Source organism: Podarcis pityusensis (genome assembly GCF_964106645.2).
Source record: "Podarcis pityusensis genome assembly, chromosome: 5".
NCBI lineage: Eukaryota > Metazoa > Chordata > Lepidosauria > Squamata > Lacertidae > Podarcis > Podarcis pityusensis.
The window spans coordinates 57,952,362-57,978,880 of record NC_138032.1 but is presented as its reverse complement, the minus strand read 5'-3'; the positions used below and the strand labels follow the sequence as shown (position 1 = coordinate 57,978,880).

At 44.7% G+C, this 26,519-nt stretch overlaps 1 protein-coding gene across 5 annotated transcripts in view; it reads right to left on the bottom strand.

Annotated features, from left to right (window-relative positions):
* PTPRE (protein tyrosine phosphatase receptor type E) overlaps positions 1-26,519 on the bottom strand; it is a 148,449-nt gene that overhangs the window by 86,092 nt on the left and 35,838 nt on the right. The window contains exons 1-2 of one of the 5 annotated variants that reach the window (XM_081005243.1): positions 2,209-2,253; positions 1,405-1,442 (exon numbers count right to left, since the gene is read on the bottom strand). The exons of 3 other annotated variants lie outside the window; for them this stretch is intronic. The gene's annotated coding sequence lies outside the window, so the exon portion shown is untranslated. Of the gene's footprint in view, positions 1-1,404; positions 1,443-2,208; positions 2,254-14,236; positions 14,431-26,519 lie in introns of those variants that run through there. One more of the 5 variants, XM_081005242.1, reaches the window with a different exon arrangement.

Below are 26,519 nucleotides of genomic sequence, written 5' to 3'. Positions count from 1 at the left end.
CCAGGGCCTCTAAAACTGCTATTTATTCTACAATACAGAAAAGCCCCTCAAACTTGCATACACCACTATGACAACCAGTTTAAAGTGGCCATAAAAATAAAAAGATTTGGAGGAATGTGACCTTGCAATTACACCAGCTAACCTTAGGTCTCATTGTGGCCTTCATTCCACTGCATGTACAACTGAGCTATAAAAATGCAGAAGCAGTGCTTCTACCACAATTAAATTAGTATCTTAAAAGGCTTTGCAATATTGCTTGGTTTCAAAGCTGAATAATACTTATGGGACTTACGTCTTACACCTCTCTGTTGCAAGAATGCTTCGTTCTTAAAAGTTAGCAACCCGTAAGACATTTAAGGGTTAAGACGTTAATATCAATACCCATGGCTAAAATCTTTTTTCAGTCTTGGGTCTTTGTATTTACAGTTCAACTAATGGAATGTTATAGAATGATTTCATACATCAGACTTGCAGGTTTAACAAGATTTAAAATAGTGAGAGATGGAAAGATGGAAAGGAGTGGTAAATTGAAATGACTGAAGTGACAGGTGGCAAATCACCAGGGGAATTTTAAACTGAAGGACTGTCTTCCAAATGCCCTTGGTATCAATGTGTGAAATTAGTTAAGATACCTTCTGAAAATTAATTATCTAACACTTGAACTAATTATGCATCTATAGATAATTGCAGGGTCATTAGAAACATAAACCTTAGGAAGATGTTACCTCATAACAGAGATCTCATTCATGCTAAGGAAGCTTAATTTCATCAGAATTTAAATTACAACCACTTTTACCTAGGATTTACAACTCAACCTGATATATTTTCAAATAAATTAATGTCTCTTCTTCTAGCCCTCAGTTTGGGTTGCTTGCTTAACTGAAATACTAAGTTTCTTTCTGCAATTGCTCCAAGTCAACAAGTGTGATGCAGCAGCAAAAATAAAATAAAATGCTAATGCTATTCTAGGCTGCATTAACAGAAGTACTGTGTTCTGATCAAGGGAAGGCTCTATTCTGCCTTGGTCAGACCACATCTGGAGTACTGTATCCAGTTCTGGGCATCACAATTTAAGGAGGATGTTGATAAGCTGGGAAGTGTGAAAAGGTGGGTGACCAAGATGATAAAGGGTCTGGAAACCAAGGCTTATGGGGAATGGTTGAGGTAATTGGGTATGTTTAGCCTGGAAAAGAGGAGACTGAGAGGAGATATGATAGCCATCTTCAAATATCTAAAGGGCTGTCATATGGAAGATGGAGCAAATGTGCTTTCTCCTTCTCTGGAGACTAGGACCCAAACCAATGGCTTCATAAAGTAGATTCCAAATAAACATCAGGATTAACTTTCTGACAGTAAGAGCTGTTTAACAGTGGAACAGACTCCAACTAGAGGTGGTGGACTCACCTTCCTTGGAGATTTTCAAGCAGAGGTTGGATGGCCATCTGTCAAGTATGACAAAATGAGTCTTTATCAAAGAAAAGAAATGGAAGGGATAATTTTTATGTATATATAATATTGCTCAGTAGTTATAAAACCAACTCTTCACTGCATGGATAATAACTGTAATGATTTTACTCATTTACAAGCAATGTATCATATTTCCCTGTCTGACTGAAGTTCTGCCTCCAATATTTCCATGACAACTCATTCCAACTTAAGCCATTTCATTTTCTTTACAGCATGCATTCAACTGGATAGTGCTGATGCTGTTTTGCTTTCTCATTTAATTACTGAAGTCAACTTTATGAGCCGGCGGTGGGGGAGGGAGTCCACTAGCACATGCAGCTGGCATTACCCTATTTCATCATCCCATATATTTAATGCAAAACTGGAATGAGATCTGTGCTTAGTGATGTTTTCCAGAGCTATGTCAGGTTTTGCTTTCTAGGACACATTTATGCAATAGCATGAAATGGTGTCTCTATGTTCTGTCATTAGGGTTGGACTGTCGATTGTGTTAGAACCTAGCACTAGGATACATAAGCTGTAGTGATGCCTGTGCCAACACGGTGCCCTCCAGATGTGCTGGTAGGAGAGGATGGGAGTTGTAGCTCAAAGCATTTGGAAGGTACCATGTTCACGAAGGTTGCTGTAGAGCAACACAGCTAGCCAGAATACAATGTAATAAGAGCCTTAGCTATAGTGGAGGCGAAATGGGCCATTCAACAAGGTTTTTAAAATGTTATTTCTAAAATAATTTACACTCACCTTTTTAGCCCAGGCAAGGGCTCCCTAAGGTGGCTTACGATTAAAATGCAGTAAAATCTGAGAGCAGAGAGCAAAAACATAGCAATATTAAACAAAGGATCCAGCTCATTAAAACAAAAACAGAATGTTCAGGGGGAAACAACCAAAAGCCTGACAAAACATTGTGTGTGTGTGTGACATGTCATGCAAAATAATAATAAGGGGGGGGCAACTGAACCATTCTGAGGAGGCAGTTTCTGATTCTACAAGTGGACTTCATCCCAAGTAGGGTGCTCATAAACCCAGATTAACTTTCCTACGGAGCAACACCATCACTGTCTTATCTTGTTGAACCCCAGGTTGTTATCCACATCTGCTGCTGCAACTAGAACATTCTTCAGGTGTTTCTTTATACAATTTTGCTTCACGTACAAGCTTGTTTACTCAAAGTATTGACACACAGAAACACTAGATTTGATTCAGTTTCTTGTCACTCCCTCTGCCACCTCAAAAAGGAGAAGTTATTGCAAAGCACACGTAAGAGCCATTGTTTCAGGAATTTGCAACAGAACCAAATAAATAAGTACAACCACCCCAATAACAATGTAACAGTGGAAGACAAGAGCTCTGATTTCATTGTACCAGCAACCCATTTTAGGTGCGGCCAATATTTACGCGATTGAGCACAAATGCACAGCACTGAACCCGGAAGTGCCCCAGAAATGTAATAAAAGACACCACTTATTCTGAGTAGACACAGATAGGATTACACCATACCATTAAAGCACTGCAAAACCCTACACAACGGGGAATAGGATTATGGTGTAGATATGAGGACGAGCATAAAACTCAATATACGACTGAAGATTAATATAAAAGCTGGGGACTCAATGAGTCCTCAAGTCCATAGAAACAAACATAAGCAAGGTTCCCCCCCCCCCCCCCAGGAAAAAGTATTCAGGATTCCAGGTACAGAAAATGCTCTGAATATCCCAGCTCTTGTTTATACAATTTTATGCAAACCTAAAATTTTCTGGATAAACGTAAGCAATATTATGTGGGAAACATCTGGCAAATCATATTTAAATAGGAGGCATTGCTAATTACTTTTGCAATGCTACCTGCTTAAAATCAAACCAAGGTTTGTTATTTATGAAACATCTGTTAATATCTTTTCATGCATCTTCATGCTTGACCATTCTTGTCAAATATGGCTGGGTTTAAAAAAAAAAAAGTCAATAGAGTGCACACAGGAAGCATGAACTACCTCTGTTTGCCTTTAGGGTGGAAAAAATTCTCACCTTATTTACTTTATTCACGCCCCAAATAGAGTTTGTTATTACTGCTAGAGCATGTCAGCCAACCTCCACACCAGTAGAGCTGGCTATGCACCAAATGCAAAAGCCGATTAACTTACTTCAATACTAGAAATCTCAAAAGTAAAAGTACAAAGATAGTCAAGGTAAGGTGCAGCAGAAGTTAAGGGCTAAAAATATCATGGGCTGCAGAATTTGCAAAAGCCAGCAGCAACACCTTGTTACTAAGGAGCTGTACTAAACTATATTGAGCGCTTTCAGCAAGAACAAGGAAAAGGAAAAAACTAATAGCAGCAAATGCAATCAAATAATACTGGCTTTCTTAATACCAGTAGTATTTTTGGAGGTACTGGACTGGGTGGATACATAAACCATATGTTTTCTGTAGTCATAAAATCATAGAATTGTTGAGTTGGAAGGGACCACGAGGGTCATCTAGTCCAACCCCCTGCAATGCAGGAATCTTTCGCTCAACATGAGGCTTGAATCCATGGCCCTGCTGAGATTAAGAGTCTCATGCTTTACCAACTGAGCTGGTAAATGTAAGCTTCCCCAGTGGGAGGAACAGATCTCTGCCACAGATGTCCGTTTTGTATTGTTTTTAAACTCATCTTTTGTTTTCTGAGCAGCTTTTCTTATGCTGCTTTTCTTATATTTTGCCCACTGCACAGGGACATATGCAGAAGGCTGATAATAGCAATAGGCAACTACACTTACTTGCCATGCGACCTACCTCTGACAATCTCCTGGTTTGTGTGTGGAAGCTATGGAAAAGCAATAGAATATTTTCACTTTTACCCCACCCTTTCTCCAAAGAACACGGTAACCTTACGACAATCCTTAAAAATGGAAAGTTAGGCTGAAAGACAGCAATGTCATAGCTGAGCAGGAGCTGAACCTTGTTTCCTACATCTAAGTTCAACATTCTAGTTACTTCACCATAGAGGGACCCACATGCCTATAGCAATACAGTAGTATTGCAATGTTTAGATTATTATTAATATTAATAATAATAATAAATAATAATAATTTTAAAATAATAGATTAAATCAGTCTAAAATCAGCAAATAAACCAGCAAGCGCAAAAACAATATAATTTTTGTTTAACTGATAAGAACAGATGCTACACTTTATCTTAGACAAAAGGCCATGAAGCAAACAGTATAATTTTTTATAGTGAAAAATTGGGTTCTGTGCTTTAGTATTTTATCATGTACAGTGGTACCTCGGGTTACAGACGCTTCAGGTTACAGACTCTGCTAACCCATAAATAGTACCTCGGGTTAAGAACTTTGCTTCAGGATGAGAACAGAACTCGTGCGGTGGCGGCGGAGCAGCAGCAGGAGGCCCCATTAGCTAAAGTGGTACCTCAGGTTAAGAACAGTTTCAGGTTAAGAACAGACCTCCGGAATGAATTAAGTTCTTAACCCGAGGTACCACTATATTTACATTATAAAAGCACTCAATTTCCTATTAATCTGTTCTGCAATTGCTGACCTTTACAAGTCCTTAAAAAGTTTAGCGTGACAACATGCATATATATTAAAAAAATTTAAATTTAAATAGAGTTCCTTTTCCCCTCCCTTCAGTTTTGATCGATGGCTATTCTTGCTTAGGGATGGGCAATATTAGGTTTTCAACACCGTGGTAGATCACCAGCCAAACTTTGTGGTTTGGCAAAATAATGTGATATTGAAAAGAGAGGCATTGGCCCAGCCCGCGAGGCCTCAGGTGAAACTGCTTCAGCTCTCACCATGGGGGAGCTGAGGTGCTTTCAGCCCAGCACCTTGCAGGTCAGGGACAATGCAGCTAGCCCAAGGTCCGCTGCTCAACACCCCCTAGCTGAGCTAGCGCTCTACTCCCCAAGATGGAGGGACCCCTGTGACATATATCGCTGGTGAAACTGCCGCGGTTCCGAACCCCTCTACCTTCAGTGGCCGGCTGCAGCTTGTTTATCCCTCACTGAGCGGTGGCGGTTTCACTACCGATATACCACCAAGTGAAACCATCATCATGGTCTTGCTCCAGTGATTTTTTTTGCTGCAATGACCGTTCTATATCTATCCTGTACTAAATCATTGATTTTATCAGAGCATAATAATATAATTAACGTTTACATAGTAAGCCATCATTTATTTTATGTTGGTCAGTGCTAACTTCCAATAATTGAAAAATTGAAAAACATGAGCTATATCTACTTGAGCAGCATAATAATGTCAGAAAACATGATTAATTCCTAGATAATTCTAACTTAAAATAATTACCTCCTTAAAAAGGAACCCATACATCAGCATATCTGAACTTTGTAAAATACAGCTTTTTATAGTGCAATAAACAATACCATTCATAGTTACAAAGGAAAGTTAATGTTTCCGCTCTCTTTAAAGTCTGAAATGCATTTCTCTTGGAACATAAGAGAAACATCATTTGTTAAGAAAATCAATAAAGACTGTATTTCATCTAGATGTTGAATTCTCAGGATACATGGTCTAATTTTTCAGAGATGCTGTCCTCTTCCTGCTTTCTGTAGGAGCTACGGATGTTCAGTATCTGTGTCAGGTCAATGGAATATTTTTATGGCATCACAGAGTGTGAGAAGGACGGCACAATCACATCAGGATTCCTCTTAAGGTGGATGAACATAGAAACGCTGCGCAGAGATTTAAATAAAACATCAGACGCAATAACCCAATTTCTGTTTTCCTTAGAAGTAAAAAGAAAACTTGTAACATTCTGATAATTACTAGTATGTGGTGACATTTGGTATTTTTAAATAAATACAATCTTAATGTTAATTTCATCTGGCCACAATCGCCACCTAGAAATATTGCGCACAGTTGGGTCCAGAAGAAATACACCCAATCTTGACCTATCAGAGACAACAGTATAGTGAGTATAGAGAAGCCCCAAGAATAGTGAAGCTTGCCATGCCTGTGAATCCCAACTCCTCCACTATTGCACCCTATTTCAGGGTCTTGTCTGCTGTCTGTATTGCATTAGCCCTGCCCTCCACTAAACACCAATAAAGTGATTTTCCAAATGAACAAAAACATACACATATATGTAGAAAAACAAAATAGTCATAACAATATGTTGTGAAGAGTTCAAAACAACATATCTGCTACAGTGTGCAAAATGGTAGGCTATGAACTACAGAGTGCCCTTTTGCATAATCTTGTGCATGTTTACTCAGAAGTAAGTGGTATTTAGTTTGATGGGGTTTATTCCCAGGTAAGTGCAGTTGTGATGTCCATGCATCCAACCACAACCTTAGATCTTTTAACTTCTAGATAAGACACTGGGGAATTATCTGAACCTGAAGAGTGACAATGCTAGCAAATCACACTAGCAACATTTTTCCACATCCCCCAAATGCAAAAACAGGGGAAATATTTTACCACAAACAAGTATCAGAAAATAAGGACTGTAACTAATAATCAGGGCCTGTTGGAGGGAAAGGGGTTCCATAAATGAGGTGGTACCACAAAGAAGGCCTTTTTAAAGAAGACTAGCTGCAGGAAAGTCTATCTTCAGAGTCAAGAATCAGGCAGGTGTACTAAAGCCTTAATAGACAGCAACCCTTTAGTGCAACTACAACACAGCCTAATATTGCTGAGTCAAAGAAGGAAAGACACAAAGATTCAACAGGAAAAGGAAGTGGGTTTTTTAAAAAATACACTCTTTAAATATTCAAACATATTGATTGCTTGTCTTCCTTTAATTTGCATTTTAGCACAGCAGTAGATGCTAACAGGATTTATTTTTTGTTTTTTTAGTATGATCAAGTTTGCAGTGTTTACAATTTTGTTGATACTGTTGTTTACTGACAAACTTTATCAGTAAACTGCAAACGTCATAGGGTTTCTGACCCCCAAACCCTGTCATTCATATAATAGAGTTGGAAGGGGACCTGTAGATCAATCAAACACAGGAAATCCTGAGCTAAATCATCCCAATATCAGACTGCCTAGCATCTGCATGAAGACCTTCAGCAAGAGATTGATTTCCTCCCCTGGGTAATTGACTCTACTACTGAACTGCTCTTACCATTCAAAAGCTTATCTTAATGTTCAGCCTATAACGTTAAATTCTAGGAATAAAATCACCATAACATTTAAATCTGTTTCATGTTCTTTCCTGTGCAGAACACATTATAAAAGTGATAAGATGTTACAGCAAATAATATTTATTTTAAAATCAGATAATTTACATAGTGAATAAGTAGCAATCAAACTCATCACTCCAGGGTCTAGTTAGTATATGAAGCCTGACCCAGAGAAAAATCAGTTTAAATAATACGTGTTATTCAGACAAAACAGCAATTACCACACTAAAAGTAGCTTAGCAATAATACTCCTATTGCAAACGGAATGTAAAATGAAGTGCTTTGAATAGCATATTCTTTTCTGAGGCTTTAGACTAAAAGGACAACCAACTTCTGCCTAGGCTGCAAAATAAATAAATATATTTTTAAAAATCAATAACAGAATTGTAACCAAAGAACAATGCCATGCTCACCACAAAATGAAATCTTTCACATTTAGCTACAATTTCTACTCAAAAGGTCCTTTGTATGCTAGAACAACAAGAAACAAGCGGATGCAATCGCCATATTCCCCACAGGCCATATTTTACACTCAGTACAAGAATCTGTAAGTAAGCAAACCATCTTATGTCAATATGGAATCCGTGTGGGCAAGTAATTGAAGAGACCTACATAAAATAATTATGCACAATGGGTAGCAATTCCCCCCCAAAGCATATTCCTTTGAGCAACACCTATTTGCACTAAAGTAGATGTGACATTAAAAACATAAATGCAAAGACAAATTTAAAGAACAAATACCATTTGGATCACAGAAGATAGGTAGAGGAAAATTAATCCTTTCCTCTGCTGCTGCTACCTGAGGATTCTAACCAATTGGCTAGCAATTACATGGAGACATTTCTATACATTAACTAGTATGCACATGAAGACTCCCTTCAGTTATTTGTTTAAAACACACATTGGTCAAGAGTAGACCCTGCCACTATAATGTTTCTCTCCACATACCCATTGTGCCCAGTTTGAACACCTGTAAAGGGCTTTAATGAACTGAACAGGTAGTGGAATGGACTCCCTTGGAAGGTGCAGACTCTCCTGGAGGTTTTTAAGCAAAGAACGGATGACCATCTGTCAGGGATGCTTTAGCTGAGATTCTTGCATTGCAGGGGGTTGGTTGGACCAGATGGTCCTAAGGATCACTTCCAACTCTACAATTCTATGATTCTATGTATGGGTTCTTTGCTGGCAAAACAAAAATATGCCCTTCCTCACTTGATCAATGCGTACGTATACGCAAATGCCTGCTCCAAAAAGAAACAGGTTTCAGAAATGATGAATCAATTAAATCAATTAATACTGCTGTTTTAGTCAATTAAGATAAATCCATTTTTAGAAGACAGGACTATAGCTGCTCATAATCATGTAACCCATTGGACTATATCCATCACCACTTCCAAGAGTCCCTCCAGCCATAGCTGTCAACTTTTCCCTTTTTTAAAGGGAAATTCCCTTATTCCGAATAGGATTCCTCGCAAGAAAAGGGAAAAGTTGACAGCTATGCCTCCATCCCCCAAGAGATTTTCAAAGGATGAAGGGTCTGCAGAACAGGGAAAGCCCTGCCTATTAACATGAATTCCATTCCTTTTGCAGAAGGCTATTAGGATCCAAGCAACTGGCACAAATTCAGCTAACTGGTCTCACTACTCGTGGAACCCCATCCGAGGACTATTGCTATTGCAACAGGGCTTTCCCTTCTCCTTCACTGCCACATACCCCAATTATTAACTCTGGAGGGCTGGGGGAGGGACCCAGAACAACATGTGGGAGGAGACAGGAGATCATTCCATTAGGCAAACAGAAACATCCTAATGTTGAATTCTTCCCACTATTTCTTAACAACAAAAGCCATTGTATAGAATACATAAAGGTCAAGGCAAACATTCAGTTTTGTCCTAATACAACATGAGCTTCCTCTTTCATTTGATGTACTTCATTCATTCAAAATGAACAGATGTTCTAAGTCCTGAGAATTGAAAATAGGGCCTAGCCATTATAGCAGTATCACTAAGAGCCACATAAAACGACATGGGGATTTTTGATCTCTTATCTGCAATAAGCCCTGCATGATGTAAGGATCAACCCATATACACCTAATTGCAGTCTGAGATGTATAATGATGCCAAAGATAGGTTGTGTGCACTTCACACCTTTAAAGCACATTCGAAGTGCATTTCCTAAACCTTAAGAGAATCCTGGGATCTGTAGTTTACCCCTCACAGAGCTATAATTCCCAATACCCATATAAAACTATAGTTCTCAGGCTTCTTTGTGGGGGCGGGGTATGTGCCATGAATGTATCTACTGTATCTGCAAAAAACTTTCTTCACAATCGCTGCTTATTTCTAGCAGCTTAGTTCTCCTGACTTCAACACTAGCACACAAATTTCACACCTGCAACCTGGACTTGCAGTATTTTTTAGATGGGTCTTAATTCAAGTCAATATACCTTGACTTCAAATAGCAATATTGATGTTGCCATTCCTATACACACTTGCCAAGAGTAAACCAGGCTATACCATTGTTCCATCCTCCCTCAGCACCCCTGACAAGATCCTCACTACTCTCCCCTCTCTGCCAAACACCTGGAGCATCTTTAAACTCACTACTGGACTTTAAACCTAAGGCTTGGTGCGGGGTCTATGCCTGTGACCCTGTTTCACACATAAAGGTCTGAAATCACCTAGGGCATAGACTCTTGAGTTCAACACCTGATCCTGGGTCCACACACAGTTTCAGTGGCACTTTAACTAGCACTAAGAGAAGTAAACTTTGCAGCTCTGGCCTTCAGTGCTATTTCTATCCCCCTTTTAGTTTAGAACTCTTATTTAAGTTAGAAGAGCCATTGTGCTGCTACACATTAGCTCCCAAGAAAATAAAATCCTGGGCAAATCTTGGCAAACATGCTATCTGGTGCACTCGGTTTTGCCCTTCTACAACAGACCCATAGAGAAAAAGTAACTAGACAATATCACTGTCCACAGAAACAAATATACATGAACTAGATTTACTCAGCAAGGGTAACATTAGCCTTAATTAAATTAATTTGTCACGTTGACATCTCTACGTGTCAATAGAGAGGGAGGGGAAATCATTAAGTGCAGAGTTAAGGCAATTTAAACACCAGAAAATAATGAAATGTAAAAAAACCAAACCATTTCTGTCTTCAGTAGCCATCACAATAATCTTAACTCTGCTCCATATCTCAAGTTTAAAAAACAAATATAGCTCTATAAACAATTCATTGATTAGGCACCACATTTCAGAGATGGAAAGGTAATATTCTGGTATAAAATTATACATTATTTACCTATCCCACTGTCAAACTGAAATTCATACTATGCATGACAAGGTGTCTATCAAAACCAGCTACTAAGGTTCTACTTTGGACTGGACCGTCCTATCTGGGCTGGGATTACAAACACACAGTTCTCATAAATCAGGAGAAAATCTTGTTAACTTCAACTGCAGCTGCCACCATCACACATTACTGAAGACTAGAGGTGGTTCAGATTGTTTGTAGACAGAGATATTTAAGTGGCCCTAGGGATACAAGGCGGGGTGTGGGGAGTAATGTCTGACCTGAGACAGCCACCGATTTGCAGAAGCAATTCATACGAGCACTGTGGCTAACAGGCACGTCAAAGCAATCACACAGATCACTACTGGGAAGCTGTGGCTATATTTGTAGATTGATTTGGTCAGATGCTACTTCCTTCACACAGTCATGACCCTAGAAACACTTGGGAAGTCATTTACAAAAAGAAGAAATCAGAGCTAACTAATCCCCCAGGGCAGGACTGCACATTATGAGATGCACATGGATGGTTCTGAAAACAGTATCCCTAGTCCAGTTGTCCCACTCTGTGACATGTAGTAAACTTGCCCGATGTCCTGACATCACATTGTGTGTTTCCTGTTCCTGCTCCACATAACAAGCTGACAATAGCAGGGGTGGGAAAATCCACAAGGTGGTAATGTCAGGACACAGGGCAAGTTTACTACAGTGGTGCCTCGCAAGACGAAATTAATCCGTTCCGCAAGTCTCTTCGCCTTGCGGTTTTTTCGTCTTGCGAAGCACGGCTATTAGCGGCTTAGCGGCTATTAACGGCTTAGCGGCTTTAAGAAAAAGGAAACAAACTCGCAAGAACTCGCAAGACGTTTCGTCTTGCGAAGCAAGCCCATAGGGAAATTGGTCTTGCGGAACGACTCAAAAAATGGAAAACTCTTTCGTCTTGCGCGTTTTTCATCTTGCGAGGCATTCGTCTTGCGAGGTACCACTGTACATGGTATAGAGGGAGAATGACATGTGGGTTCTGGAAACAGGTTTCACAGACTCCTTCTAGCTCACCATATGATCCAAGGCTTTAGAACACTTGCTTTAAGAGTCAGTTCCTCATCTGCAAAATGGAAATAATTATAAACAATTGAATCCTCAGAGGATTGGCTCCAAACTGAATTAGTAGCACTTGGCAGAATGTAGAGCAAGGTCTACTTTGAGAGATGGGAGTCAGAAATTCCTGGGCTCAGAATTGCATGACTTTTGCACCTCGTTCTAGTTGATGGATCTTGGGGTTCTAGTTCCAACAAGCCTAAGGTCTTCCTTCTCCTGCTGTAAAGTGTGTTGTATACTAGAATGTTAAACAGAAACACACTTATTTGGAAGCAAGTTTACATTAATAAGTCACAGTGGTTTCAGAGTAAACGTGGATGCACTGCAAGTTCAGTGAACTGCAATTTATCCACCCAGTAACATTTCACAACAAAAAATAAAGTAATAACATCTCCATAATGTCTTCTAAGGAATGATTGTCTCTTTATTACAAAGGTTGGCAGAACAGACGTTATTCCTAGACAACTGCAACAAAGCAAACCTATAAACATTCTAAATACGGTAATTCTCTCTCTGGATGACGGAAGAACGAGCAGCACTAAATTTCTGGTCCAGCGAGCACTCGGTTACACCTCAAGTTTCTCAAATTCAGGCAAAAACCAAACCGTTACTTGCCCGAGAAAACAAATTGCACACAATTTTAACACCTTCTGACTCAATGCCATCCAGAGGGGGGGGGGGAATATAACCAAAGAATATCAAGCACAAAGGCACTCATCATAGCAGTCTCCACCATTGCCATGAGCTAAGCTCCACATCATTTGCATAAGACAGCTTCTTACTATGTAAAAGATGCATAACTATGTTAATTAGTTTCAATCAAAAAATCCAACTGCTGGAAAGGTTGCACCAAAAGCCTTACTACAGATATTTGATTACTATTTTTGATTGCTTTTTTTCCTATGTGGTCCAAGTGCAACAGATGCCATCATGACCAAAATCTGATAGGATAGATGAGAAATTGCCTTTTCCGGGTTAGGTTTGTAGCCCTGAAAGCAAAGCAATGTATACATACATATTATGCAGAATCACAAAAACGTATTGCATGAGACTCGGTATCCATTGCAAATTTTCCACATCTTGAACCTGCTGTAAGTGCCGTGGCTAAGCCAGGAAGCCCCCAATTCAAATCTTACCAAGGCTGCAATACCAAACGTACTTATTAGCAACCACACACCACTGAACAGAGCGGTGCATGCATCTAGGTATAGCTTGCCATGGGCTGTACTGTAAATGGCTTTAGGCCGGTCACCATTTCAACATCAGCATCATTCCAAACCAGCAACAGTGGTCTACCTTGCAGGACTGTGGTGCAGTTGACTTTACTAAACATACGTCAAATTCTCCCAAAACTACTCCCCAAAGTGTTATATAAAATGCTCGGTGCTATTCAATGTCCCGGCTACATTTGGCACCAAGGGCTGCTTTTAAGAGGGTATTTAACACAGATTTGCTGGGCTCTCTCCCTTTTTCACAAGCACAGCGGCGGCGACAGGCAAGAACAGCGATGGATGTGTGGCGATGTGGTGCGACCGCGTTAGAGACATTTATTAACGTTTGGAGGGAGGCTGCAGTGAGCACACCAGGCAAACAAACACCTTCCCGGCCAGCGCCACACCTGGCGCACGGGGGGGGGGGAGCTCGGAGTTCTGATTCGCCAAATCTCTTCGCCTCCAGCCCCCCCACCGCGAAACCGGCTCTCCTGCGTTTCGTTCCAAGCCCAGCTGACGACTTTTCCGCCACCTGCGCGAGAGCGGCTGGGGCTCCCACCCCTCCTCCTCCTCCATGGCGCTCTCCATGCAAAGGGAAATGCCGTTTCCGCCTCTGACACCCCCCCTCCCGCCCCCGGCGGCAGCTAGCCAAAGCGACTGTGGGGCAGGAGACATCTCCTTTTCTCTCCCCCTCCTCACACCCCCTCGCAACCAGGGAAGAGCCGGCTCCTTCTCCTCCTCTGTCGCCCAGGAGAGCCTCGGGGGCAGCCGGTGCCCCTCTGCGGCGAAGAGGAGGCGCCTTCCCGCCCGCTCCATGCCCTGGCGCAGCTCGGGACTGGGCGTGGAGGAACCGGGGAAGCAGCCCGCCTGCCCTGCTGCGTGCAAAGCCCCGGAGGCTCAGAGGCAAACCGCACGCACGCACGCAAGCAAGCAAGCACACCCGCCGCCGGGACTGGCATGCCTGGAGAATGAGCAGTAGCAGCAAGGCAGCTCCGCCGGCCGCTGGCCTCGTGCCCTGCTGCCTTACCTCCGGGGGACTCGGCCAGCTCGGCTCCTGCAGGCGCGCCGGCTCCTCATGCCCTCCTCGCAGCGTCGCTGGCGGACTGAGGCGGAGGCGAGCGGGGGACGCCCTGGCATTCGCCCTGCCGCGGCTGGAGGGACCCCGCTGTCGGCCAAGCAGGAAATTTCCTGCGTTCCCTCTCCTCGCCTGCCTGCCAGCCGCTCTGCGCGCATCTGAGGCGGCGCCAGCCGAGCGCGGGAGCCGCCTGCTGCCCGACAAGGAAAACTGCAGCTGCAGTTACTGAGGGGAGCGGGAAACAGGGGCCTTTTCGTCACGCTGGAGACACGAGGCGGGAATCCCCCCCCCCCCCAACACACACCTCGAATAAAAACCAAGGGGTAGTGGCGGCTGCTGTGGTTTACCAGGCGCAAAAGAGGACACGGCCCCTATACTTTCATTGGTGCCGCGGAAAGAAGAGTTTGGGCAGGATAGATCCTGAAATGAAGGGAAGGAATTCTGTCCCACTTCGCTTGTGGTCACCACTTCACGTGTACAACGCCATACAGAAAGGACATTACTTCCCCTCAGGAATTCTGGGAGCTGGCGGTTACCCCCCCCCCCCACACACACACAGAGAGAGAGAGCTACAATTCCCAGCAAGCTTAACAATGCGTTTCCCAGGATTCTTGGGGAGATATCATGTGCATTCAATGTACGGTGTACGCAGCCTTCCAGTTCACGTGTGATGCCCTCACTTTAAAAAGTTGGGAATAGTATGGGATTGGCGGTGTGTGACTCACCTTAAAGCAGGAAGTGATGCACTTGTAGCTGCAAACCCACATGCTAAAGATGGAGGGCATGAATTAGCAGCTAAGGAGCGCGGGGGGGGGGGGGGGAGAAACTGTAAAGAAAGATGGGGAGCTTAAGGACAAAGGTCCACAATTAAAACTATGTGTTTTGCTGCATCTCCTGTAACACTGGGCTTTGCTTTGCACAGCTCCAAATTCTCCATGCAGGAATTCATAAGGAGCCAATATATAGTATGTGACAAGTGTAGATGTGGAATTTCTGCTGTGAGGGGCCTCAATTTCCCACTCTGCTGATCAACCAAAAAATGTGAGGGTACAGTTGTCACCACATTACGGAAAACCTTTCCCTAGATCGTAAACAGCTCAGAAGTGCCCTACTTCTGGTAATACAGTTTAAGCTTATAAATTTTGCGGGCAAATATTATGCCATGTTTTGTACATACTCTATACCAGGGCTGGGGGGACTTTTTCAGCCCAAGAGCCACATTCCCTTCCAAGCAACTTTTGAAGGGCCACATGCCAGTAGTGGGCTGTGCCAGAGGCAAAAGTTGGTAGATCAATGAATGAAAAATTGCCTTTGCGCAATAGGCTAGTTTCTACGTTGTTGTTGTTGTTGTTGTTTAGTCGTTTAGTCGTGTCCAACTCTTCGTGACCCCATGGATCAGAGCACGCCAGGCACTCCTGTCTTCCACTGCCTCCCGCAGTTTGGTCAGGCTCATGTTTGTAGCTTCGAGAACACTGTCCAACCATCTCATCCTCTGTCATCCCCTTCTCCTTGTGCCCTCCATCTTTCCCAACATCAGGGTCTTTTCCAGGGAGTCTTCTCTTCTCATGAGGTGGCCAAAGTATTGGAGCCTCAGCTTCACGACCTGTCCTTCCAGTGAGCACTCAGAGCTGATTTCCTTCAGAATGAATAGGTTTGATCTTCTTTTTTGTGTCCATGGGACTCACAAATGTCTCCTCCAGCACCATAATTCAAAAGCATCAATTCTTCAGCGATCAGCCTTCTTTATGGTCCAGCTCTCACTTCCATACATCACTACTGGGAAAACCATAGCTTTGACTATATGGACCTTTGGTAGTTTCTACACACATGCCTAATTCAGACAAGCAGGAAGCATTATCAGAGTTCAAGAACACACTCTAGAGGGCTAGAGGACCACATTGACACACCCACCCCGAGGTTTCCCCACCCTTACCAACTTGTTCCTACTGTCTTTCACCAGTGAAAATGGTGTATGGAATTTAGCAGCTGGCTAAACGCCACTGAATGCTAGATGCTGGAGGACAGCAATAGGGTAGAACTGTTGACTTGACGCCCTACTTGTGGTCTTTCCCAGACTCTTCTGGTTGGCCAGTAGAGGAAACAGATTGCTGAACCAGATGGAACCTTGGCGTGATCCAACAGGATTCCTCTTATGTTCAGATGAATTGACTCCTCCACCTCTCAAGCCTGCCAGTGCAGTATCAACTATTACCATTTCAAATTGTTTAAGGATGCTAATAACCCTGTGCTCGTGATACACCAGACCTTTGGGATCATGCATAGCATATGGGTGTGTTGACAGCCATTTAAAAAGTGTTTGGTATAAGCCAACCTTTCAGAAGCCTATTTTAATATATTCTAGGTCCGTGCCTTAATCCTGTATAATCATTTATGATCCCTTTCAAATCTGGCTCATCCTGAAGTACACCCCATAAATAAGGTTTAAAGCAATCCTGTGTAAAGTCCTGCTTCCTCATATATCTCCACCTCGAACTTCAGCAGAACTTTACTAAATGTATGAAGCATTTGCATAGTGAAGGATATCGGGGGAAAGGGATGTGCTTTTTAGGCATATTGGAAAAGGAAGCTCCATCTGAACTATGAAGTATAAGTAAAATAGTGCATTTGGTGCTGTATCCAATGCTAATCCTACTCAGAGTAGACCCATTGAAATTAATGGACATGATTAACTTAGGCTCATTAATTTTAATGGGTATAATTTAGTTGGATACAACCCACAGTATGTCATGAACCAAACTTCCACCCTTCAATTACTACTGGACAAAGAGGAATAGTTGAGAAACCAGGAGCTGCCTTTGTGACCCAAATAAAAAATGAAATAAAAACTTTTCTTCCATATTCACAGTGTGTCAGTAACAGAGCAAGCCTATACATGTCTACTCAGAAGCAAGTTCCATTGATGTCAATAGGATTTACTCCCCAGCAAGTGGGTAAAAGGAATACAGTATTGGAAAGGCTTTTAATTAATGCATACATTTGTGGACTAGACACAAGAGTCTGCCTATTCCTTACAGGTATAATCATTTGCAAATAATTGTTACTTAATTTAAAGCATTTTTCTTATTTAAGCAATTTTAAAATGACACTGCTGAATATGTTCAAGAAAAATCAGCACATTTTATCCATTAGTGTATTAAATGTACAGGCTATTATCCGCTGGTTTAAAAATAAACATCATATTTATAGCATCCAAGAAAATGGTGTCTGGGAATCTGGTTGCTTCTGCAAAATGTAGATTCTTTTCCTGCTCAAACATTGCTAAAGAGGTAGGGAAGTACTGAGAACAATTGATCGGCTATCCTATTTAGATATAGGATATTGAATGATTGCTATATCCTACTCCTGAGGCCTAATTTGTAATTAAAATTGACCACAGGTAAAGCCCCAGTACTTACCAAGCATCTCCTGTACTTTCTTAGCATATCATCAGTTAGTGGCCTTCCCCATAGTGTTTGCAGGTTCCCAAATGTTGTATTTTATTTCGTTTATCTTATACAGATATATATGTACTGTGTTTTTTTCACCCCAAGCAGCCTCTCATCCAAACTCTGCACTAGACCGTGACTTGTTTAGCTTCAGCAACGTGGTTGCCTCATGTGATGAAATATACTCAGAGTCGCAAAGTGATTTCATGCTCTTTATTCAGCTCATAGTGGTGAGGAGGAATGAATAAATGTCCCCTCACCGTATCTGCTTTATATACATTATTTACACAATGGGCTGCACATGATTGGCTAATTCTGGAATTCTACTGTAAGCCAATCAGGTTGTGGATTCACTTCTATCTGGAGCAGGATTGGGTGGTTCCTGCCAACCAATCATACTGCTGCATTGTTCTAGGACCAATCAGACTGCTGCATTCTGAATCCTATTGTTCTAGGACCAATCAGACTGCTGCCTTTTGGATCCTATTGTTCTAGGACCAATCAGACTGCTACAGTTTGGATCCTATTCAACTCAGTACATAACACCCCTCCCCTCTAAGTTCCAGTCCTGCCCGGGAGGTCGCATTCATAGTCCTCAAGGTATGCCGGCGGCCTACGTGTGCGTTGTGGCCTGGGGTGTTCCCTGGTCCGGGCTCCGGGTTCTGGCTCGTGTTCCAAGGATGCTGGCTGTGATGCGGCTGTTTGGTCTGGTGCAACCGGCTCGCTCAGTCGTGGTTCTGGTTCCGGTGTCCTTTCGGCCTCACGGGTCCTCTCTGTATTTACTGATTCTGCCTCTCCTGCTGGCCCCTCCTGCTCTATGGGCCTCACTGCCCCGCTGTTCCCTTGGGACTCCTCTGACCTGTCCTCCTCCTGGTTTTCTCCCGGGAATCGTCGCCGTATCTGGTCGCAGTGGCGGCGCCAGCATTGCCCCCCATCCGTTAGCACCTCGTACGACACGGGGCCAGTGACCCTGGTGATTGTGGCGGGTACCCATGCTGGGCCTGCCCCAAAATTCTTTGCGTACACTGGGTCCTGGGCCTCGAAGGTCCGGGGGTTCCTGCCTTCCCCCACCACTACCTCATCCTGAGCTCTATCGGGGTGAAGGCGGTCCAATCTGATTGCAAGGCGCCGACCCATTAGTAGTTCAGCGGGGCTCCGGCCAGTCGTTGAGCTGGGGGTGCTGTGCTGTGCTAGAAGGAATGTGGCAAGGCGGTACTCCCAGTCCCCTTGCGTCATGCGGCGAAGGGTGTCCTTGGTGGTCCGCACCATGCGTTCTGCTTGGCCATTGGTGGCAGGGTGGAACGGCGCCGAACGGATGTGGCGGATGGCGTTCTGCGCTGTGAAGGTTTGGAATTCTCCTGACGTAAATGCAGTCCCGTTGTCTGAGACGAGAGTGTCAGGGAGCCCGTGGGTTGCAAACAGCCTGCGTAGTACCCGGATGGCTGCGGACGTGGAAGTGGACGGTACCAGTGCGACTTCCAGCCATTTGGTGTAGGAGTCCACCACTATGAAGAATGTTTTCCCCTGAAAGGGGCCAGCGAAATCCACATGCAGGCGTGACCATGGTGCTCGGGCGGACTCCCAGGACTGGACTGGGGCCCTTGGGGGATCTGGGCGGGATTCTTGGCAGGCCTGGCAGTGTTTGACCCAGGCCTCTATCTCTCCATCGATCCCCGGCCACCACACATAACTCCTGGCAAGGGCCTTCATTCTTACTACCCCTGGATGTGTCTCGTGTAGGGCTGTGAGGACCCTTTTGCAGAGGGGCTGGGGAACAACGACTCTGCTTCCCCATAACAGGCACCCCTTGTGGGCCGACAGTTCATGTTTGCGGGTTGTGTAGCCGGCAAATTCTGGCCCGGGGCTGCTGCTGGGCCATCCCCTCCACACCCAGTCCAGGACCCGGGAGATGACCCTATCTTTCTTGGAATGGTGTGCAACTTCTTGTGCCTGAATGGGGCGGTCGGGAAGCAGCTCCAGGCTCATAACCTCTTGTGCAGGTGCTGGGTCAGGGCCTGTTTCCGGTAGTGGTAGCCTGCTGAGGGCGTCCGCATGGCCCATCGCCTTCCCAGGTCGGTGAATCAGTGCATACTGGTAGCTGGCAAGGAAAATTGACCACCTGAGGACGCGAGGAGACAGCACTTGGGGGGTCTGCTTTTCGGGGGCAAACAAGCCAAGCAACGGCTTGTGGTCAGTCACCACGGTGAAGGGCCGCCCGTACAAGAAATCATGGAATTTTTTTACTCCCTTTACGATTGCCAGACCCTCCTTGTCGATTTGCGAGTAGTTCCGCTCGGTTGTGTTGAGTGTCTGGGAAAAGTACGCCACCGGTACCTCTCTTCCATCCGGGAGTTGGTGCCCCAGGACAGCTCCAATGCCATAGGGTGAGGCGTCGCATGCTAGCACCACCGGCAGCCTCTCGTCGAAGTGTGCCAAGACCGAGTTTGAGACAAGCAAGTCCTTGACTGCCTGGAATGCGGCCTCCTGGCGCTGGCCCCACACCCAAGGGGCCCGCTTGTCCAGGAGTCTGTGTAGGGGCTCCGCTACCGCCGCCTTGTGGGGAAGGAAGGAATGGTAAAAGTTCAATAGTCCCAAGAAGGCCTGAAGTTCAGTCTTGCTCTTGGGCGCTGGGGCATCACAAATGGCCCGTACCTTGTCCCCAGTCGGGTGGACCCCTTCTGCGTCCACCATAAATCCCAGAAAGTCCACCTGAGGCACTCCTAGTAGACATTTTTCCCGCTTCACCTTGAGACCCGCCGTCTGGAAACGGTGCAGAACGGTGCGGAGGCGGTCCTCAAACTCCTCTGGTGTGGGGCCGGCAATCAACACATCATCGAAGAAGGGGGTGACGCCAGGAATCCCTTTAAGGAGAGAGTCCATTATATTCTGGAATATGCCTGGTGCCACGCTGACACCGAATTGCAGCCGCTTTACCCTGAACGCTCCTCTGTGCGTCACAATCGTCTGTGCCTCTGCTGTGGCCTCATCTACTGGCAGCTGTTGATATGCTTGGGCCAAGTCCAGCTTGCCAAAAATTTTCGACCCAGCCAGGGTGGCAAGGACATGGCTGACCACTGGCACTGGGTATGCGTGGGCCGTGAGGGCCTTGTTTATGGTACATTTGTAGTCTGCGCAGATGCGGACCGAACCATTAGGCTTGACGGGTGTGACGATTGGGGTTTCCCAGGGAGCATTAGGCACCGGCTCCAGCACTCCTTGCTCTACGAGTCGGTCCAATTCCTCGTCTATACGGGGTTTCAAGGCGAACGGGACCCGGCGGGCCTTGAGCCTGACCGGTCGTACTGCGGGGTCAAGCTGTAGCGCAATGGGGGGGCCCGTATACTGTCCCAATTTCCCATCGAAAACCCCTGGAAATTCCTTGCATATGGCGTCCACGTCCACTTGTAAGCTAGTGTGGTTCACCCCGGTGACAGCTAGCCCCAGTGGTCCAAACCATGCCAATCCCAGTAAGCTAATGTAGGGGCCCTTGACCACAAGCAAGTCCAGTTGCCGCGTCCGCCCTCGGTATTGCACCCTGAAGGTCCCCACCCCCATTGTGGGGACCTTACGTTTCTGGAAGTCCCGGAGGGTGAATGGGGCCGGCCTGAGTTTGGGACCCCCAGTGGGACACAGTTTCCTTAAGGTCCTTGCCGAGATTATGGATAGAGTTGAACCCGTGTCAAGCTCCATGCGGCATGGGGCCCCCTCTATCTGTACCTCTACATAAATTTTCTCTACGTTGGGGTGGGGCAACTGGTATACCTGGAAGTCCGTGAGCTCCGTCGAGTTGCCTTGGTGCGTTGGGCCCCGGGACCTGGGGCTCTTGGATTGGTCATCTGATGCCTGGTGTCGGGTGGGCCGAGCCCGACACACCCGGGCGATGTGTCCCGATTTTCTGCACTGCCTGCACTCTGCGTTGCGGAAACGGCAGGTCCTCCTCTCGTGACTCTCCCCGCAGCTTGCGCAGTTCCCTCCTTCTCGTCGAGGCAGCTGTGGTCTGTGCGCTGCTTGAGTGCGCTGCTGTACTCGGTGCACCTCCTCCCTGTCGGATCCTGAGTCGTCGGTGAGGTCTTCATGGTGGACCCTCGGTTGGGATGGCAGGCTCGGCCGTGCCTCTTGGGTCGACCTCTCGGCAGCTTCTGTTGCCAGGGCCTCCTCCAGAGCGACCTGGAACGTTAGGTCCTTCTTAGCGTAGAGGCGTCGTTGCAGCTTCTCATCCTTCAGGCCACCGACGAGGCGGTCACGAAGCATGTTCTCCAGCTCTGAGAAGTTGCAGAACCGGGCGGCTTGGCGGAGAGAGGTCACAAACCCAGTTATGGTTTCCCCAGGGGCTTGCCGCTTTGCGTAGAAGGCATTTCGACGAGCCACCACTGAGGGCTGTGGCGAAAAGTGCCCCTTCAGCTGTTCCATTATTGTTTTGTATGGAACAGTAGCGACGTCTTCAGGCGCAAGGAGAGCCCGGGCGATTTCAAACGTCTCCTCTCCGCAGACGCTGAAGAATATCGCCCTCTTCTTGGCGTCTTCTTCGTCGGTGACCCCTTTGGCTTCTAGGAGGAAGGTGAAACGGGAGGCGTACGCTTCCCAGTCTCCAGATGCTGGGTTGAATGGCGAGAAGCTGCTGTTGGCTGCCATTCTGAGTTCCTTGTGCCCCGGAGCTGAAGCCTGGATACACGGTGCGAGGCAGCGGTGCGGCAGTTGGCGGTGCTGCGGTGCTGTGTGTGGCAGTCAGCTCAGCGGGATCCCACCTTCGTCGCCAGTGAAATATACTCAGAGTCGCAAAGTGATTTCATGCTCTTTATTCAGCTCATAGTGGTGAGGAGGAATGAATAAATGTCCCCTCACCGTATCTGCTTTATATACATTATTTACACAATGGGCTGCACATGATTGGCTAATTCTGGAATTCTACTGTAAGCCAATCAGGTTGTGGATTCACTTCTATCTGGAGCAGGATTGGGTGGTTCCTGCCAACCAATCATACTGCTGCATTGTTCTAGGACCAATCAGACTGCTGCATTCTGAATCCTATTGTTCTAGGACCAATCAGACTGCTGCCTTTTGGATCCTATTGTTCTAGGACCAATCAGACTGCTACAGTTTGGATCCTATTCAACTCAGTACATAACATGTGACCTCAGGCTATATACCCTGATGCAGAAGTTTCTAAGTCCTATTTTGCTGGTTCTCCATGTTTAAAGTTTATGAAGTGGAGAAGCAGAGGGCATTTAAAGATGCAATTTTCCAACCTACATGCTGCAGTTGTGCAGCCTCCAGCGTAGTACCATCTGTCCTGCAATCAATTTATCAAGCCTTTTCTATGCACAGACTTGTCCCCTTTAGGTTTGAATAACATTTGAATAACATTGCTGAACCTTGCATTCACCTCAGACTTAAAATATGCTGCTGTTCTTCAAGGAAGACTTTGCACATGCATTTAGCACACTGGATTCTTCCCCCTTCCATGCATATGGTAAGAACATAAATAGAGCTTAATACAGGGGGTCAGCAACCTGCGGCCTACGGGGGCAGTTTAACTGGCCCACAAACTGCCCCCGAACTGAGCCGCCCCCTTGGCAAATCCCCACGTGCTGCGCTAAACTGGCGTAGCATGGGGACTCTCTTCCGCAGTGCCAGAAATCGTGTCTGCGCATGCCCAGACGCCGGGAATCGCGCACGCAATCCGGCCCACAGAGAGATTTCTGCGGGACTTGAGCAGCCCAGGCAGGTAAAACTTTGCCAACCCCTGGCTTAATAGATCACTGCCCTGCCCCTGCAGATCAACAATTTTTTTGGGGGGGTCCATATTTTACTTCTTGAAATATGGCAATCCTGGTGTGTACACACTTCACTTTTCCAAGGATTACTGTTGTTGGCATCTGTGGATTATGGTAGTAAAATTAATATGAGCCTTTAACAGCAGATAGAGCTAAAACAGGAAGTGAGAAAGTACGCCACTCTTCCAACTTCCTCCTTTGGCTTTATTTACTTTTCAGGGAAGAAAAAGGTAGACAGCCTTACCACATCATGACCAATAGGGTAGGAGTGTTCAGAGGTTTTGTGGGCCCCAGAGGAAGACCTCATGCATGCCATTACCACTACAGGTGTCTTATCGTATACCTGATGGGGTGCAGTTACAAAGGTCAGGGTTACAACTTGCTGTATACACACATCCAAATCCTGAAATGTAGTCTGAGATCCTGGTGCATGGACAATTTGGAGCATAAAAACAAAAAAGGGGTGAAGGGTGGGGGCCGATGCTAGAGCTGAGCAAGCTTGCAACAATACATAGAACTAGCAGGAACAAGGAGTTATCACACTTCTCCCACAAAATCCTCAATTCTACTGTAGGCTTGAAAATCTTGGGACCTCTGTGTGTGTTATGGTTAACACCTGACAGCATGTCTGGCAACAACAGACATTGAGACCTACATCTTTCTGTGACACAAACTGGAAAGTGTCCAATTCATCACCAGCAGTATTCTTCAAGACATTCTGAAAACAGTGTTTCATGTGAAGTGAGTCATGGACAGAATATGGGTTGGAGCTTTAATGACTTTTTATTATGATGGTTGTGGGAGGAACTGAATAAACCATTTGTTGCCATGCCAGTAAAATTTTGCCGTGCCAATAAAATCTATGCAAGGTATTCCTTCCTATGCATATGTATAATATCAACACCCACACATATCCTGTGAGTAGCTGTACAGTATTTATTATGCATGTATGAAATTCTTGACTGCATCATTGAAATGCAGCAGTGTTATAGTACTTATTATTATACTTTGCAATAAATATTCCAGAATATTTGGTTACTATCAGATAAGCTGTTTGTTTGTTCTCTGCACTGTCTAAGACTATGAGCTGCAATCCAGTAAGTCTGTGGTTCAAATCTTGCCTTAGCCATGGAGTCACTAGATGGCCTTAGGCAAGCCACAGTATCTCAGTCTCAACCCCTATCTGGAATATGGAGCTAATAAAAACCCTGTTCCCAGTATCGCCATGTGCACTGCCTCATTACTTGACCTTTAATTGTTTAGTGGGAACATCTGAATGGGTCTTTTAACCAGGGAGGAATCTACTTGCATTCAACGTTTTTAGTAAGTTATAATTGTTCTACAGTGGTACCTCGGGTTACAGACTCTTCAGGTTACAGATGCTTCAGGTTACAAACTCCGCTAACCCAAAAATAGTATCTCGGGTTAAGAACTTTGCTTCAGGGTGAGAGCAGAAATCGCACGGCGGCAGCGGGAGGCCCCATTAGCTAAAATGGTACCTCAGGTTAAGAACAGTTTCGGGTTAACAATGGACCTGCAGAACAAATTAAGTTCTTAACCCGAGGTACCACTGTATTAAACTCACCTTCTATCAGATTCATGTAATTTTCCATACAGCAGCCTGAAAAAGTTGCACAGCACAGACAGCAAAAAGTTGCTTGGTAACAAAACAATAAAAGATCCCCAACTAGGTATAGAAAAACACAACCTTCAGACTCCATTCTTGTCTGAAACAAAAGCGGCTAGAGGGATCAGCTCAGGATTCCTCATGCATCAAATTCGCATGTACACTGAGTACTGCAAAAGGTTTGGTTGCCCATTTCCTCCCAAGGTGAGGGAAAGTGATATAGATTAAGCCTGGCAGGACAGCTTACTCTATTGCTTTAACCCCTTCATATATTAACTAGCCGAAAGCATGTTGGTTATATGAAGCTGGTTACCCTACAGTTTTTACATTTTAAATAGTAGCTCGGGGGTATGTGTAATCAGAATTAAAATCAACTGCCAGCTATTTGTTGCTGGAAGGAGGCTGCTACAGTGGTACCTCGGGTTAAGTACTTAATTCATTCCGGAGGTCCGTTCTTAACCTGAAACTGTTCTTAACCTGAAGCACAACTTTAGCTAATGGGGCCACCCACTGCCACCGCGCCTCCGGAGCACAATTTCTGTTCTTATCCTGAAGCAAAGTTCTTAACCCGAGGTACTATTTCTGGGTTAGTGGCGTCTGTAACCTGAAGCGTATGTAACCCGAGGTACCACTGTATTTTCACCAATGGATACTTTTCTCCCAGGACAAGTAATGCTACTTTGTAAGCAAATGAGTTAAAGGATGGCAGGAGTTGTCACAGCTCTGAAGTCCCAGTCCTGACTGCGCTCCCCTATGGATGCTGGTTCAACTTTTAAAACTAGTCATATTAATAGCTATCACACAATTGACATCATAACTAGTTAATAACTGACCTAATTTTCATGGTTGATTTCAGTAGGTTTTAAAACTTGTCTAATGCTGTGGTCAGCTATTAGTATTGTGCAATTTGACTTACAGAGTATGACGAAAGGCTTTTTTTTAAAAAAAAGTCCATATTAGTTTGAATCAGCATGTGAAATTACATGACTTATTTACTATTGTTCTGAAACTTGAAATACCACAAAAATGCTTACAAAGGAGAAAAGGTTTGGGATTGTCATGCTGGAGAGTTAGTTTCACCTGCTGCACAATTCTGGTGATTTTCATACATAAACTGAGGGGCTAATCTCCCCCCCGCCCTCTTCTCATCAGGATCCTAATAAATTCTTTGAACAATTCATTAATTTCATTGATTCCTGCTGTGTCATCTGATGGTCGGGCTAAACATATATCAGTTTTCTCATTTAGCAAAGCAGTTCGCTTTTATTCCTTTGAATAACCAAGACATTAAAATGATAGGTCAATTCCACCCCCATGTGTGAAAATTTCTAACTTGCAGCTGACTTACATTGTGAATGAATTCAGAACAGAAAAGCAGGCATGCCAAC